The following is a 12,087-nucleotide window of genomic DNA, read 5'->3' as shown; positions in this document are numbered from 1 at the left end:
AGCAAAAAGGGCATTTTTATAAGAATCACTCTCAGTTGCATTATGCTACGTGAAAGTAGACAAACTTACGTGGCTACCTACTATATCATCCCACTTATATGCCATTATTGCAAGGCAATACTCTCTGGTCAGAGAACAGAGAAGTAGTTGCCAGGGACTGCAGGTAGAGACAGTTGTTGATTTCAAATGGACAAGGAGGGCTATTTGTGGGGAGATATCTGTTCTATATCTTGCTTATAGAGGTAGGTGAACACTAATTCTATTTATGAAAACTCTTAGAACTCTACACAAAGAGGGTACATTCAGTGTATGAAATTATGTTATTTTAAAAGGAGAAAGCAAAAAAGAATTAGAAAGCAGCCACGTGGGTGATTCATACCCACAAACCAACGTCTTAGCAGTGGTCGAGCTTTCCAGCTCTGCCAGGGGTGAGGAGTTTGAGCAGGATCCCTGCCAGTACTCTTTCCCTTGACGAAGGTGCTGTGACAGAGATTACTTTGTACCCATGCGTCCCCGTATACTTCTGGCTTACTTACTATTATGTACTGACATTAAAAAGTCACAAAATTAAAAAAATCTAACCCACAAATCACCTCATTCCTGAATATCAACCTCTGACAAATACACCCCAAATTTAATACAATATGGAACAAATAAATGGCAAATTCCAAGATAGTACACACAACTGTAAATTTTGAATAACTCACTGAATTCAGTAAAAATAAAAAGCAGCAAGTGGAGGTTTGCTGTATTATTCTTACCTGAAACAACACAGTGAGAGATGTGGCACCATGCCTAATTTCTAATGAGTCACCCAGTAGTGGGGCTTGGAGGGCCGTGAGGCTACATGAAGACACATACCATCCATATGACAAAATGGCCATCAGTGTGTGTGTGCATGCGTGTGGCTGACATAGGGGTTCTTCGGAAGACAGCAGAGTGCTTATGTTTTTTTGTGGGTAGAATGCTCAGTGTTGTTAGGCAGTGGGATCCTACATGGTGAAGAGCCTTTGTCAGGGTGGGAGCTCTGCTCTCCTGCTTACCCGCTGCAGCAGGCATGGCCTTGGTCATCATGGACTCAGGTTTTCTCAGCTTGCTGCTGCTTCACAGATGTTTGGAAACTTTCTTCAGGGGTGATCTTATTCTTTCTGCACAGACCTCCCCTGAGCCATGCTGTTAAAGACTCTCCTCTATCTATCTCTCTTCTCCCTTTCCCAGATCTAGAGGATTCTAGCTGGGGGGTGCCCATGTGTCTTTGTGTTGTGTGGGGTGACAGGTGAAGGGGAACATACCGCCATTGTCATTTTCTCCCAAAGTTATTTATTCACTCTCCAAATTACTCTCTCTCGTCAACTTAGGCCTTGAGAGACTAATCAAAGGAAAGAAAGGAGGGAAAAAGAAAGAAAACAAAGATTAACATCTCAAAAATATATTTTTGTAGTTATTGACAAAGTAGAGTGCCTAAAAACAAGTCTATAAATAAATATGCAGCATGAGGATGAAGGGAACTCTAATGACTATATTTAAAAAGGCATAATTAAATATATGTGTATGCTTTTCTGTGGATGTGGAGGAACATTAAAAAATCAACTCTCTTAACTTTGTAAAATTATTACTAAATCAATACAAATCTTACTGAGGTTAGGTGGGAACTCAACTAAATTATACTGGACTCATCTATAACAGATTAAGCATATTTTAAAAATGAGAAAAATTCTTAAAGAAAATGAAGAGTAAAACACTAATAATTTTTTGTTTTTTTTTGTGTTTTTCTATTACTTTTAAGACCAATCATCAGTTATTAAAGTAAGTATTAGCTTACTTTTATTGATTTTAGTACATTTGATAGCATGTAGAAATAGGCTATAATTTTTCAAGTACCTCCAGCTGGTCCTGTCAAACTTCTATTATGGCAAAAGTAATCATGCCACAGTTTATTTATTTAAAATATAATACTTACACAACCTAATTCTGGGAGGGCCACTAAAATGGAAAAAAAGGTACTAATAAGATTTATATTCCAATCATCTATATTCTGGAGTCACTGTTAAGAGTTATAATCATAAAACTTTGATGAGAGAAAATGCATCAGCAGTTAAAACCAGTAGTTACCCTAGAAAGAAATTAATCAAAATTATATTAAAGAGAGCAAAACATATCAGATGTCTTGCTGTTCACGTGGATGTTTGGGAGTTGGCTGCTCTAAACCTGAATCAGACCTGCACATCACCCTGGATCTCTGTGCCTTCGCATGCCCGTCTCCCTCCCCTGGGATCTGAGCATGCAGGCAGTGCTCTGTGGGCTGCAGGTGGAGTGGCAAGTGTCAAAGGGCACCTGGGCAAAAGCCAGATTCAAAGCTCTGATTTAGCACTCCCCTTTGCCTGTTTTGATAATTTTCTTTTCTTAGTTTGTCAATTTTCAACCAGTGTGCTGAAAGAATTTTTTAAAAATGCAATACCTGACTGTTTAGTCAGGGGCACTGACCTCTTTTTCCTTAGATTGTCAATTTAAAAAATAACAACAGCCAATACAACAATAGACATCTGGTGTGAATGAATCAAAATTATACCTGTTTTTGTCAGATTGGCAAAAAGTCTATTTTTTTGTGTGCTGCAGAATTTTAGTAACTACCTTATGTGTGCCATGAGATTAAAAGGCTTGAAAATCACTACCTTAGTTCATGGAGGTTTCACAGTCAACAGAACTGCCAAGTGTTTTTTTTTTTTCAGGTTTTTATCATAGGAGAAAACCCACCTGTGATAGAGGTGGAGCTTCCCCATTCTTTCTTCAGGTTGTGGATGTTGAGCTTTCAAAGTGTGAGGCTGATGTTTTTATAAACTTCATAGTTTGTACTCTATTTTTCTTTTTCATTATTTAAACAACAAATTGCTCTCACAGTTTTGGAAGCCAGAAGTAGGAAATCAATTCTCTACTGAAATTATGTTTCTTCATCTATCTCATGTACTTGACTATAAGCTCCGTGAAGATCAAAGCCTTGCTTATTTACCTCCTACTGCTCAGTGCCTAACTCCATGCTTAGTATTGATAATAAATATTGTTTGAACTGAATCAGACTGATCTAAAATGTTTGAAACTCTGTCTACATACAGCTGGCATTCTCTGCTAAATAACTCACTGGTGTAGACTGGTGTTGATGCAAACTGTAATACTCTAGTCTTACCCATAGGTGGCAGCAAGGCCCTAAAATTAGCTGGAAAATGGTCTGTGTAGATATAATTAATCACAAAGGTTAAAATGAAATATTCTAATTTATATTTGGCCTTTACATAAAAGATGACTATGTAAGCTTTTGTTTTCTAGAAATACTAAGGAGAATACAACACAGCCTGTTAAACTGGGAGCTCCTTGAAGTGTTAAACTGGGAGCTCCTTGACCTGACTGCTTTTCTGCCTTGATTACTCAGGACCTCCAGAGTCACCTGCAAAGCCTCATTGTCTCATTCCTTCCTGCCCGTTCTGTGCAAAGGCTGTCATGTGGGCCTCTACATTTTTCTGATGGTTGCTGAGTAAAACGGTAGCTGTTTAAAGTTGTTTGGGGTAGCATTCCTTTTCCCTTGACAAAAGACTTTTCCCCAGCTATTCCACAAGTTTTTATTACTCATTTCACATCGGTCTTCATGAAGTGTTTTTCAATTAATTCCTAATAAAATGTTAGTTAAATCTTCTGAAGGATTTGTGCCATACTACAGGGTAATCTTTAATTTAGTAACAGGAATTACCAAAGGCTTTCTACTTTCTCATTGTCTAGGTAAACAATTATTACCACAGGGTGCATATCCTTTTTCATATTTACACTCATAGAAAGCACCACTAGACATCAGAGAGATGCAAATGAAAACCATAATGAGATACCACTTCACACTGATGAGAATGGCCATCATAACCAAATCAACGAACAACAAGTGCTGGTGAGGATGTGGAGAAAAGGGAACCCCAGTGTAATGGGAAAAGACACCAGCATTCGGGCTGCCTGTCACTACCAAATCCAATAAGCAATGACAGCGACTGAATCTTTTATGGGCGCTTGGCAGGTTCATACCCTAACAAACCATCTTCCCTTCTCTTTCCAGGCAAGATCTTTTATAAGGGGGTAGGGGAGGACAAACAAAGTGTGGTGAGGGCTTTGAAATTCAGGGAGGATTAGGTGAGCGAAGCTGCTGAGGCATTCCCTTTCTCTGGCAGTTAGCTGTTCCCAAGAGGGGGTGTGGTCACACAAAAGGCCCAGATGCCTCCAACATGTCCCCAGGCAGTAATCTCTAGCCAGTGCCCCAGGAGGTTGGCTGCTTTTCTCGGGAGCCAGGATGGGCCTTATCTGTAGTTTCTGAAACAAAAACTTAACATACACATTACTTGCTAGACTTACAGCTTTTTACCTTAAGCTAAAATTTTCCAAGTCTTGAGTCCCCTATCACTAGTGCACTGTTGGTGGGAATGCAGGCTAGTACAGCTACTGTGGAAAACAGTATGGAATTTCCTCAGAAAACTAAAAATGGAACTGCTTTTTGTCCCAGCAATTCCACTGCTGGGATTATACCCTAAGAATCCTGAAACACTAATTCAAAAGAACCTATGCACCCCAATGTTCATAGCAGTACAATACAATAGCCAAGTGTTGGAAGCAACCTAAGTAGCCATCGGTAAGTGAGTGGATCAAAAACTATGATACATTTACACAATGGAATTCTATACAGCAGAAAGAAAGAAGGAACTTCTACCCTTCCTGACAGCATGGATGGATCTAAAGAGCATTATGCTAAGCAAAATAAGCCAGGTAGTGAAAGGCAAATACCATAAGATCTCATCTATAATTGGAACATAATCAACAAAACAAACAAGTGAGCAAAATATAACCAGAGACATGGAAATAAAGAACAAACTGACAGTAACCAGAGGGGAGGTAGGAAGGGATGATGGGGTAAAAGAGCGAAGGGTCATCAAGGAACATGTATAAAGGACACATGGACAAAACCAAGGAGGGGTAGGATCAAGGGTAGGTAGTGTTGAGAGGACTGGAGGGGGGGAAACAGAGACATCTGTACTTGAACAACAATTTTTAAAAAGTTTAAAAAAAATGGTGCTGGGACTACTGGATTTCCACATACAAAGGAATTAATTTGGACCCCTGCCTCATACCATATATAAAAATCACCTCAAAATGGATCAACAAACTAAATATAAAACCTAAAACTATAAAACTCTTAGAAGAAAATGTAAGGGTATCTTTATGAACTTGAATTTGGCAATTAATTCTTAGGTATATAACCAAAAGTATGAGTAACAAAAATGTAAAAAATGGGTATGTTGAATTTTATGAATATTAAGAACTTTTGCCCGGACTGGTGTGGCTTTATGGGTTGGTTGTCATCCCACAAATGAAAGGGTCACTGGTTTGATTCCTGCTCAGGGCACGTGGCTGGGTTGCAGACCAGGGCCCCAATTGGGGGCATGAGGGAAACATTGGATCCATGTTTCTCTCACACGTTAATGTTTCCAGTGGACATTATCAAAAAAGTGGAAAAAAAAACAACCTAAAGAATGGGAGAAAATATTTGTATATATCTAATAAGGGTTTAACATCCAAACCATATGGAGAATTTACTACAACTCAACAGCATAAAGACCACTCAATTAGAAGGCAAAGGATTTGAATAGATGTTGTTCCAGAGAAGCTAGGCAAATGACCAATAAGCACATAAATAGATTTAAATATTATCAACCATTAGGAAAATACAAAACAAAAGCACTTCATACCAGTTTGGTGGTTCCTCAAAAAGTTAAACATAGAATTACCAAATAACCTAGAAATTCTACTTTTAGGCATAAATCCAAGAGTTGAAATCAGGGATTTGAAAACACACTTGTAAGCCAATGTTCATTGCAGCATTATTCACAACAGCCAAAAGGTGTAAACAATCCAAATGTCCATTGACAGATGAATGGATAAACAAAATGTAGCACATACATACAATGGAATATTATTTAGCAATAAAAAGGAGTGGTGTTTTGATACATATTACAACATGAATGAACCTTGAAAGCATGCTTAGCCCTGGCTGGCATAGCTCAGTAGATTGAGCGTGGGCTGCGAACCAAAGCATCGCAGGTTCAATTCCCAGTCAGGGCACATGCCTGGGTTGCAGGCCACGACTCCCAGCAACCGCACATTGATGTTTCTCTCGCTCTCTCTCTTTCTCTCTCCCTTCCCTCTCTAAAAATAAATAAATAAAATCTTTTTAAAAAGCATGCTTAGTGTAATAAGCCAGACACAAAAAGACAATTATATGATTACACTCATATGAAATACGAAGTATAGGCATATTCATAGAGTGAGAAAGTAGGTTAGAGGTTACCAGGGATAGATGAAGGGGTTAATAGGGTTGCTTGCATAATAACTGCAGTTTCTCTTTAGGGTGATAAATGTTTTGGAAATAGTGGTGATGTTTGCACAACATTTTGAATGTAATGAATTCCACGACTTATTCCCTTAAAAATGTCATTAAAAATACACTACCACTAAGAACACACAAGTTTCCCTCTCTTCACATTCATGACAAAACTGGATAGGAAAATTCTTATTAACTTTTGCCAATCTGGTGGGTAAATAAATATGCTGATTCCATTTTCATTTCTCCAACCACTGGTGAAGTAAAATATTTTTTTTATTTTGACTGACTATGTGGGTTTCCTTATCTGTAAGTTTTAGTATTTTCGTCCATTTTCATATCTGTTTTCTTATCAGTTTATAAGAACTCTTGGACTATTATGAGTATCAAGATAATCTATATGTGTCACAATTTTTTCTTAGTTGCTCATTTGTCTTTAGAAATACAAACATTCAAATATCAAAGGATATTTACTCCACATAGCTATAGGTAGAAGTTAAGCACATTTTAATACTAGTTTCACAAAAAGAAAACATTAGATAGATGATAGATAGATAGACATCAGTATAGACAGATGATATCATATAGTTGATATGTAAATGAATGGGTATAGGTATATTTTCAGTGCAATGAAAAAAGAAGGAGTTTATGGTATCAACAGCCCATTTCCTTAATCTTACATTCCTTTCACTGCAGTCAATGCAATTATGTGCTCCAGGCTGCCTTTTGGATTTGACTGGTGACAAAAACAGTATTATTGGCCTTAACCTGACTGTGTCTTTGAGTACTTCAAAGCATCTTGCTTTAGTTTCTAGTTATAGTGGAAAGCCAAAATTTTAAATTAGGTCTTTATCTATCAGCCAAATAAATGTCATGTTCAGTGCAACTGTCTCACTCAGTTCCTGAGGATTATTCTTTTCTCCATGGTCCCAAGGTCTGTCCCCACCACCAAAAGCAGGGAGCTACTCTTCATTGAGGCATATTCCACAGAATTGGTATACCAAAAGTCAGATAATTAATTCAATAACATTGTTGTTGGCCAAGCTCCTTGTTAGTAATTTGTGGAATTAAATTTTTGTTTAATAAGGTTATACAAGCAGCCCTATTATTTGTTACTTTTGATATATTTCCATTATATGTATAGTCTAGAAAGAAACGTGATGCTTATCCTTTTTCATAAGACCCAAAAGAAATCACAAACATAAATAGTTCCCATAAGAAGCAATCTACATAAACTAGAGAGTGAAAAACCCAGGTAGAAAAACAAATAGTTTATTAAAGACAACGGTCAGACATAATGATGAAGTTAGAGGCCACCTGTAATCAGATGGTGGTAAGCATTCTTTTCTTCTAATGGAAGATAGAGGAACAAAAATTTATGCTTTTAAAACTCCATGTATAGTATTTGTTAGATTTAAATAGAAATGATTTATATCTGCTAGAGTGTCTACATTCATGGTGAGCACATCCTGTATACTTATATTTGTCAAATTATCAATTTTAATAATTTCCCCAGTAAAAGAACTGAATTTGGCCAGCTTCCTTACTCCTAAGGCATTTTTCCCCAATATCAACATACTCCATGAATTTAGGAAATTTTATTACCCATGAAATTATTTCACAAGTTTCCTTAAACTCCTTTTGCACTTGATGCAGTAATGAAGCTCTGTAATAACTCAGTACTGACTTTATCAGCAACAGCAACACCTCAGCAAATACACAAAATAATTCTCACTGAGGACTTTTTCCTTTTGTAGTGCTGTTTGGAAGAACAAAGTAGAGACATTATTTGATTTGGTTAAATCAGCATTAGACTCTTGTTTCTGTAACATTGCCAATCATTTTATTAAGAAATACCTAATGCAGTAATATAATCTTACACTGGTTTGCATATACAATTTGAATAGTCATCATTTTATTTCATTATTTAATAGCATGATTGCATTATTATTGTTTAAATCATTAGATAAAAGTAAATTATTCCTGAAGAAGATGTACAATGAAGTCTGAGAACATTTCAGTTAGACGGAACAGAGGAAGAAGTAAATAGGTTTATGTTTGTGTGTGCAGGTGTCAATTTACACCTGTAAGTACTTTGTAAGAAGGTGAAGTATGTTAACCTGTCTGACCATTCTAGGACCCACTCTGATTTATTTTATACCAGAAGCTTATTTTACCATACTTTTAATTCTGACATGCTGTAAGTCACCTTTATCATATTACTTGTAGGTCATCAACCGCTCTTTCATTTAAAAAATTTCAAGATACTATTATTTATTTATCCTTATACCCAAACACTCTTATTGTATGCTTATATTCTATTTATACCCAAATACTATGATTTATTTTCTCCTTGTTTCATTGGTTTATTGCACATAGCATTACTTTTCCTGTATTCTGTTGGTGGAATCAATCATCCACCTGCCCAGATTCAAGAGAGGGGCACAGACCCCCAAATCTCAGTGGGAAGAAAGTCAAAAAATTTTGGCCTAAGTGTGAAGACCACCACTATACAGTTAAGGCAAAACTAAAGTTCAAAGTCATAACTGGAATTACTTGAATAAACGAACCTATGAACATTTCTACACTGGAAATGTCTGAGCTGTTTCTCATCACATTCCCCTGAAAGAGTCAAATAATACCTTCTTTACATTTAATACATGAGGAGCTTTAGGAATTTTTATGATCTCTATGTGATATTTCTATTAGGTGAGATGATCTCTATGTGATATTTCTATTAGGTCAGAAAATGTTGTGTGACTTCTACTTGGTTCTCTTGGAATACTAGCTAGCCACTGCGTAAGAAGTCTACCTACTTTTCCAACTAAATTGAGTGTCATGGTAGGAATGCTGAAGAGGAAACAAATTTAGAGACACTTTAGAGGTAAAATTTTGAAATGTTGCTCCTTATGCTATTCTGAATAACAGGCAAAATTACTGACAACTTGCTTTGTTCCGGGTAATTAATTGCAAGTACAGCTATATGTCTTGTCTCATGTAAGCTTCATAGGATATTTGAGAATATTATCAGAAAGCCATTCTATGGAATACCCTGTAATGGAACGACTTGGATCTAATAAGTTGATATTAAAGATGACCTTCACAGTTACATATACAGTTAAATATATGGATATAGATATGTCTCGATTACTGTAAATGAAAATGTTTGTGTCTCCATTAGCTTAAAAATATCTGTCAGGATACTTATCAAATTGTTATAATTGGTATCTTAAGGTGTTAGCATTGGAGTAGGGAAGGGCATTTTAATTTTTGTATAGACCTCAAACTGGTAGAGCACACATATATTATTTGTGTAGTAATAAAACAAATTAATGTCATAATATTTGGGGGGGAAAGAATTGGGTCAAAAGAAAATTGAAAATAAGAAATGTAAATGAAGCCAGGAGTCTAACTGGGAAGACATGCAAGACTTTCGAACCAGAGTAATACATACCATGGGAACCCGAAGGGAGGATTGCCAGATCCTGCCTGTGGGGCTGGGGAAGGTTACTCTGTGCTTGCAGGAGGAGTTCTCTGGACTGAAGCACGGTGAAGGAGCCCACAGGCAGAGCCCTTGTGCAAAGACATGGAGGAGGGAAAAGCCTGGGGAGTCATAAAGCTGGCCAAGTCGCCGTTTTAGGGGGGAGGTGTTGCTGCGCAAGAGAATGGCAAGGGAAGACACTGAATAGGCCAGAAGGAACCCAGTTGTAAAAGGCTTTGCACTTTAGCAGAATAATATTTTGAAATATTATTCTATCTTTTTTCTCTTTCTTCACTATTTTGCCTTTGATCTGCTTTGATTTTTAGTATAGTCTCTGTGTTCATTGCCTCAAAAAGAGACATAAAGCTGGAATATATTGAGAATCTTCCAGCTTTTGTTTTAATTATACAAATTCATGGGAGAATTCAGTGGATTATTACACTGAAGAAAATATCTGCACTCTGTGGACAGAATAGCACCCTTGCACTTCTGTACTCCACGCAAAAAATTATATTTATATATATATGTGTGTATATGCACATATATATGTACATATATACATATATATATATATATATATATATATATATATATATATATATATATATATATGCTCTCTGACCAGGTGAGAGAGCAGGAGGGCCTGTTCTCCATGCTCGTGCCAATGGTGAGGCTAGAGCAGAGAAGCAAATATTTCACAACTGATTATTATTTTTGCATTAACATTTCTTTTTATCTTGCCAAACTACAAATTTATTTCAGTTAGAGTGACATCCCCTTTTGCCCACTATGGCTCTCTTGTTCTGATGTGATTATTATAGATTCTCCATTTCACTCTCACGAATGCCAAGGTTTGGGTGATAAATACAGTCACTCATGTTACAGTCAATGTGTATCAAAGGTATTCCCCTCCTCTTTGTGTTCTTCCACTCTTCCTTCTTCACCTCTCTCATTTTCAAAGAAAATTCAAAATTTCTTTTACATTTATAGCTCACTCCTAGGGCTATTTTGTAAAATTTTAGGGTTGTTGTTTTCTTCATTTATAAGCTATAAGGTTAGGATAAATTTCTGTGGTTTTAGACCATATATATTTCAAGACCAATATTTTATCCATTTCTCCATCTCTAGTGTCAGATGGTTGTTGGACTTGTTCACAGAGTAATAATGCCTTTTATTCAGGTACTTAACATCCCTGTGACATGACACCAGCTGAACTGGCATGATGGATGGATAGAAAACCATTCCTACAGGGAGACAGCTAACAATGATGTAGCTATTTATGCAAGAAACTATGGACCACATAACTACATGTATCAAACTCAATCTCAGTGTATGCCCAACTCAACCTCCTTCAGACAGATCTCAAAAACCCCTGCAGACACTTCAATCCCACTTACCATGAGGAAAGAATAAAGAAGGCAAAATGAAGAGAGAAAAATCTTAGCTGATTTCCAATTAAAATATTTAACTTTTACAGATGTCACAAAAGTATATGCTCACAGGCGTTGCTAGGGCCCCTTCCAAGGCCTTGGAAGTAAATGTCCATGGGTAGTAAGAGTCTTTGAAACTTGTGCTTGATTAGCTTCCTGATAGATTCACCCCAGTTTTATTTTGTTTTGGCAAAAGCTAGTTTCCTGGGATTTCTCCCTCACCCAAAGTGGGTAGGTCTTCACAGACACGGACAGAGCTGTGTGGCATGAGTATCCATACAGCCTCCTGTATATCTGCTCTGCTGAATCAATCTCTTCCCACACCAGAGATTATTTCAGTGTCCCAGTGTATTGGACTAGTAAGCTTAATAATGCATTTAAATTATGATCATATGAGGAAAGGAATAAATAATTAACTCACCTATAATAGTAATTCCCTCCTTTTATATGGTATTTTTAACTTTTCAACGTACATTTCCATAGAGCACTCTAGCTATTAACTGGATTCACTGCTACCAGTAAAAATTCAGATAATACATGTAAATGTGGATTAGTAAAAAGACCAATAATCTCACTTATTTACATAGAAGAAAACCTGCATTTACCTACAGTGGGATGATTTAATGTGTAAGTAGACACAGCAGGAACTTTAACCTTCCTCATGTAAATACATGTCATCTTGTACACACAAAGTACCTCTATAGCAAAATGAAGTTTAGAAAAACAAAATTAAATGCCATAGTACCTAATTTTATCTTTATAAATATGCCATT

Source organism: Phyllostomus hastatus, unplaced genomic scaffold (genome assembly GCF_019186645.2).
Source record: "Phyllostomus hastatus isolate PE091 unplaced genomic scaffold, TTU_PhHast_1.1 phas_scaffold_78, whole genome shotgun sequence".
In the NCBI taxonomy this organism is placed as follows: Eukaryota; Metazoa; Chordata; class Mammalia; order Chiroptera; family Phyllostomidae; genus Phyllostomus; species Phyllostomus hastatus.
This window is presented reverse-complemented; position numbering follows the sequence as displayed.